The sequence below is a fragment of the Coccinella septempunctata genome, chromosome 9 (genome assembly GCF_907165205.1).
Source record: "Coccinella septempunctata chromosome 9, icCocSept1.1, whole genome shotgun sequence".
Classification (NCBI taxonomy): domain Eukaryota; kingdom Metazoa; phylum Arthropoda; class Insecta; order Coleoptera; family Coccinellidae; genus Coccinella; species Coccinella septempunctata.
In genome coordinates, this window is record NC_058197.1 from 14,238,053 (window position 1) to 14,245,045 (window position 6,993).

The window sequence follows — 6,993 nt, forward strand, 5'->3', positions numbered from 1 at the left end:
ACCTACCAGGATGTTATTGTGAACGTTCGGTCATAAGTAGTTCCATTGTTTCAGCTTTTACGCTTAATTTTTTTGAGTAGGAAAAGAAAATAACTCAGCTTCGAGTTAAAGGATGAAAACTAAACGTAGAATTATTATTCACTATTTCATTCTATAGTTTCCTACAACATATACATTTGAAATTCAATTAATCATTCTCTAACCGTTTCTGTGTTTTCCTTTTTTTTATTCTTGAATCGTTAATGTAATGCAATTATTTTAACATTCATTTTTTAATTTTCAACAATCAATTCGGTGAAAATGCTGTTACTTATCCCAACGGGCTTAAGAAGAAGTTTCAAAGGGAACTAACCTTCCCTTCGTACAAGCTTCTTAGTTATCACCTCGCTGATAAAGAAGACACTCGGCACTTCACTCAAAGTTGCTGAGTATCACTCCGGTTTGTTCAATAAAGATGTTTTCACAATACTAGATAACAAAAGGTACAACAAATGCAGCGATATATTAGGGCATTACTCGGTTTTAAAAAACTTTCCGGCGCATTCGGAGACGACAGTTTGTTTACTGTTCGCAAAGCGTCGCCACTGACTAGGACAAAACCCGCCTGAGAAACCCGAGTCAGGCAACCTGTTCACTGTGTAACATAAAGGATGAGAGCCAGTTGTTTCTGACATTTTTATCTTTGTTATCATGTATCATATGAAGATTTGTATGGTACCCCATTGACATTTTCACTCTGCTTACACTGAGATCTGAATGATGCAAAATGATGAAAAACAATTCTTGATAGGCATATCTTATGAGAGTTCCATCTTAAAGCAAAATCGAGATTCAACAAAAATCGACTATGCGGTTGATACATGAGCATAAACCAGATAAAATAAGCTTTTGGTGCGGGACTAGGAAAAAAGTACCCTGATGACGACCGTGCCAGCCGAAACATTTGAGTTTTTCCCGATTAATTAGTTAACTATTATCAAAACGAAACCCGACATGGCTAGACAGCACGATTATTCCAAGTATGAAACACATAATGGTTAATCGATGGCATCAAACTCAAGCATACTCATTATAATACTTCAAAAAGTACTGGGCTCGTCCGGGATTTGAACCCGGGACCTCCCGCACCCTAAGCGGAAATCATACCCCTAGACCAACGAGCCATGGTACTTGTAAAAGGTAAACTTTACTTCGGTCGACTAATAAAATAGATTTTGATGGATAAGGTACTAATTATAACTTTACTTCAACAAAGTATTTTATCTTTTTCGACGAACAAGATTTTTCTTATATTTTCCTAAATTTCGCTCATTGTAATCATCAAAAATAATTGTATTACTTGTATGATCACTGCTTCTTGATATATCATAATACACTTCCAGAAAAATTGTTCCTATTTTTCCAAATTAATCAGAACGCTATTTAAAAATAATAACAACCTAACACCTTTCTTGAACTAGTTGATTTCTAAGAAAATATGAAGCTTTGCTAAAGAATATTAAAAAATCTGAAGAATTTTCAGCTTTATCTTTAGATTCATAATAAATTTAATAGAAATAAATTATTTTAAATGCTTTTATTAATAATTTGCAAATTATAAGTGCGAGAGATCTCACCATAGGTGAAAAATCAGTCACAGAATTGTTACCACAATGAAGCCAATATATTGGACGAGTTATATACACAGTGAGTTTATAACCCGTAGTAATATTTCAGCAGTAAATTCTCGAGGTCAAAAAAACCTTTTTTTCATTGCAATTTTTTCCGAATCGGCTCGGTTTAAAAGATACAGGCTGTTGAAGAACCATAAAAAAATTATTTCACATATTTTTATAGAAAGAAATGAATTTCGGAATATAGTTTTTCATTCATTTGATCAATCCTTTTTGAATACAAGATATCACCCACTTCTTTCAGTTTTCTCATTATGGCCATTGCGTACCATAAAAATAACAAACATTCAAAGAACTCTTGAAACTAAGTTGGACACTATCTAATGAATATTTGAACGCTTTGTAAAATAAAAGTATTCTTCATATTTTCTCGTATAATGAGCTGTTTTCGAGTAATTTTATGTTCAAAAATAGAAAATATCTGTGAACTTCGAAAAATTGAGTACATTGACCGAATGCAACTCTGTTTAAAAGATCCACAAATGTGTATTGTCGCAGATTCAGCCAGTTATTCTGAAGGTAATTTTGTTTTTCCAGGGATGGTACTGCTCATTATGAAAACTTAAAACGCTATATCTTTTTATCAGGGCCGAATGGGAAAAAATGATATAGAAAAAGAGAGTTTCTTTTGACCTGAAGAATCTACTGTTGAAATATTTGTACGAGTCAAAGACTCACCCGGTGACCCTGTATATTTTTCGAGTTCAATTCAAAATTAAAAAAACGAAGTATTTACCGATTGAAGAATAATCTTCGATTATGTGTGATTTTCCTACTATTATGAGGGAATACTGAAAAAAATCTACACAATCTTACAAGAAACTCTTCAAGCAAAAACCTAGATTTTCCGAAAATCATTCACGTAAGTCCATAACCATATTATCTTCGTAGTTTCTATCGATACTACCTCCATACTTAAGTACCTCGTTCTTCCCCCACCAACGTCACATTCTCTAACTTACCTGTTCTACCTGCAAGTATACCGAACGTCATGCTACGTGGACGACTCAGCGTTGAAGTCACCGACAAAGTCCCTTTTTAACATTTCTGAACATCGCCAATAGTTCCCCGATAAGAACCCACCCTATATCACTCGTCAAAAAGTACCTGTAACCTATTTTTCTGTTAATTCCAGTGTGGTAAACCCCTGTGCCGTGTGAGAAGATCTGTTCTCGCAGAACTTGTTGTGTAATTGTGTCTCCAGTAGTGTTCTTTGGAATTTAGGTGTGTTTCTTGGTCGGATTCCAACGGTTCCAGTTGTTTTTCGTCCGGATTCTGGGGAAAATGGTGTTCAGCTGGTGAGTTTCTCTCGAACAATAATGAAATTGTGCCTATCGGATGCGGGTTCTGAGCGAATTCCTTATATAAACTTTGGTTGAGCTTGGAGCCAGTTTGTAACCTGAATAACTCGGATATTTCAAGATTCTTGCGGTCACGTGAGAAATTAAGTATAGGTGATTTTTTTTCGTTGAGTCCTAGTGGTTTTTCGATCCTCAAAAATGTTCAGACATTCAAACAATGTTCCAGTTTTCTAAATCAGTGCAACGTCATATCCAAGCATCAAATGCAAAGGGTTTTGTGGATAATAATCTCATTTAATTTGCGTTTAACTCAAAAAGTTATAAAACAGAACAAAATTGAAGAGAATGGGACGTAACTTCCATAAATAAACCAAGCAGACCATAAATCTGTAGGTACTGGAATAAGGACCACAAAAAATCAAGGACAACATGTTTCAAAACAAAATACATCCCCCAGTGGCGGTTCCAGGAGTGATCTTAAGGGGGGGGGGAATAATTTTATATTTAAAATTCTATAATTTGTTGATATAAACTAGGTAAATTTTTATAAGCTATAGGTTTGAAAGTAAACTACGTACAAACTTATTCTCATTTGAAGGAAACAATAAGATCATTATTTATCAATATTCGAAAATTTCGAAGTATCATTCACAAAATGTTAAAAAAACAAGATAATCCAAAACTCGAATATGGCACAATCAGCTGGTGCTATTGAATGTGCAACGTGCAAATGTTTTTTTCCATTATTATTCGATTTCTTCAAGATAAACCTCATTATCTATTTCCATTCGTAGGAAAGATAGTTGTTTTTTATGTTCATATTTTCCAAAAAGTATGGAAATATAATATATTGATGTACCTCAATTTCGGTTGTTGATGATTGGATACTTTATCTGGAGATTTTTTGACTTACGTTATCCCACCGATGATATTCTTTGTTATCTACGAGGATATATTGAAATATTCCTAGCCTACTATAGAATACAGAACCAAACAAATTTCAATATCAAAATATTTTATTACTCAACATATTATATCCTCTTAATTTGATACATTTATTACAGCGAAACTGCAACGTCTCTAGACCTTTCAAAAAACTGCTCTTCTTGCTCTGCAAATTTGACCTCCACAGCTTTTATTACCTCCTCGTTGGAAGAAAATTTACGACCTCTAACTTTTTTTCATTTGAGGAAAAATTGATAGTCGGATTGAGCCAAATCTGTTGAATAAGGAGGGTGTTCTAGTATTAAAACCCTAAATCACGAATTTCATGCATGGCAACATGAGATTTGTGTGCAGGAGCGTTGTCCTGCAAAAACAAAACACCTTTGGATGGCTTTCCGCGTCTTTTCTCTTCAATTTTTTCCCATAACGTAATCAGTAATGTCGAATAGTAATCTTCGGTTATTGTTCTACCCTTATCCTAAAAATCAATCATGATTATACTCCATGGCAATCCCAAAAAACTGAAGCAAGAACTTTTCCAGCAGATTTTTGGACACGAAACTTCTTAGGTCTTGGAGAACCAGAGTGTCGCCATTCCATCGATTGTTGCTTTGTTTCTGGATTGTAGAAATGTACCCATGTCTCATCCATGGTAATAATTCGGTTTAAGAAGTCTACATCGTTTTCAAATCGAGCACAGATCAAACGCGATGCTTCTACCCTTGCACGCCTCTGGTCAACATCGAGGTCAACATTCAAACATTTGACGATCCCTTTTGTAGCAATTTTTCTCATGTTCAAATTGACTTGAACTATATGATGAACGCGTTCGTATGAAATATTCAGTGCTTCAGATATCCGTTTTAGCCCAATTCGAAGGTCTGATAAAGTCATGTCTTGAACTGCTTCGATATTTTCGGGGACTGACACAGAAACTGGCCTTCCTGATCGGTCATCATCTTCAATAGAAAATTAACCTCTTTTGAAGCTTGCAGACCAATTTTTCACGGTCGCATACGAAGGGCATTGATCACCAAGGGTATTAAGCATATCTTCGTAAATCTCCTTACCTCCGTTTTAAATACAGGTACTTGATGATGGCTCGATACTCCAATTTTTCGATTTTCACAATTTCGGTGGACATCTTCTTTGTTTTAATTTATTTAAAGGCTCACTAGGTATCAATACATCCTCGTACTTCAATAGCAAACTATTTTGTGCCTGCGAATTACTCTTCAAGAAGAATAAATATGAGATACACCATTTTCGTCCAAAGCTTAACTTCATGTAAAGTTGGTATACGTTTTAATTCACTTTTAAAGATGGTATACACGATGTGAATGAGTAATTGCGAAAAACGTGTAGGGGTGCATGAATCCTTGTCGAAAAAATAATGTGGGTCCTTCATATAATATTTTCAACAGCCCCCTAAAAAGGGAACCTGAAAATTTTTCATTTTTTCCTTTGAAACCAAAAGAAACCTTAACATTTCTCAACTATTCAACCCTGAATAAGATTAAAATCTCATTTTCTCCTCAATCAAACTTTGTTAGATCGATCTATCTTTCCTTTGTCCTTCGAATACTCCATAGAAAAAGTGATATCAGATGAATTAATACACAACTGAAAGAGAAAACTAACATCGACTAGAAATTTTCAATTTTGAGCATTCTGAACGGATTTTTTACAATGGCCAAAAAAAAATCAAGTACCGCTTGGTCTGATTCAAAAGTGATTGTAGATGAAGAGATGCAGGTGATGAATAAGGCGATGGTATAACGAAACGGTTAATCTCGGATATGAGATGTATAGATAATGCCGTTTCTTGTGATTTTGCCTCGGATATGACTCACTCAAGAACGGAAACACCATAGGAGAGGATGCTGCTTACATTACAAAATAGATCCAAAGAGATATGTTTCCACTTGAACTCTATTAGATTGATTGATGATGATAGGCCACTGTTCTTGGAATAAACTCCTTATATTCCAAGGACCAAGGAATGAATAGCATTCTACAAGAATAATTTCACCACTTTCTCCCTCTACTTATACTGAAAATATTAAAGACTCAGTCACCAAACCAGAATAGCATAAATAATAAAGGATCATTAATTTTTATCGATAATCAGTATCAATTTCAGCTATACGCTTCCAATTGCACAACTTTGACCCTCTTTCCATTGTTCGAACACTGACTCCGAAATGACAACCTTTCGAATTTTATTATTAAAAGGAGAGCGATATTATATCAATATCACCTTCACCGGCGAATGGGGTACCTTATGAACTCTCAAAAGTGCAGATTTGTTGACTCATTTAACCTTGCTAGATGGATTCGTCGGTGTTGAGTTCTCTTTGGAGAATCTGGCCATGCAGCTGTGACATGAACCAGGAAGTGGAAGAATCATTCGTCCGAAAATGTTAAGTTGTCGAGAACACAAGAATTTTGTACGTCCCTTGAAGATATTCATAAATATGTTAGGCTGTAGGTCAAGTTGTGTTAGGTTAACACAATTTTGATGTATTTATCTTTAGCAAAGCCATTTATAAATAGGTTACACTAGGTGAGATTGAGTCCATAAGCACCATTTCTATTAATTCGTGAACAATGAACTCAATATTCGTGAAATATACTCATAAGTAGGTTGAGTTAGATCGAGTTGGGTTAGGTTAAATCGAAAAAGGTTAGGTTAGATCAAGAAGAATTAGGTTATGTTATATCAAGTTAGGTTAGATTGAGTCAAATTTGGTTAGGTTAACCATAAATAGATAAGGTTAGGTTAATTCAACTTGGGTTAGATTAGATTAGGCTAGGTTGGGTTTGAGAAAAGTTTATGCCAGATGCACAATTTTCATCCATATTCGTGTTAAATATTCATGACTAGGTTAGGTTTGTTTAGGTTAGGTAGGTTTTGGAGTGCTCAAAAATAAACCAAAGTATTCCTTTCTCCAGATTTCACTACTTCTCTCAGAAAGTCCTAAATTGACAAAATTTAACACGAAAATTTGATTGTTACCCAACAACCATTCTCCAAACTTTTAACTTATATCTACTCAATTCAAAGTTTGTAA

The 6,993-nt window shown here is 34.6% G+C and overlaps 1 non-coding gene across 1 annotated transcript; it reads right to left on the minus strand.

Annotated features, from left to right (window-relative positions):
- Nucleotides 1-1,091: 1,091 nt before the first annotated feature.
- Nucleotides 1,092-1,163, minus strand: Trnap-agg. The gene has a single exon. It is a non-coding gene; the product is annotated as a tRNA-Pro (tRNA).
- Nucleotides 1,164-6,993: the final 5,830 nt, after the last annotated feature.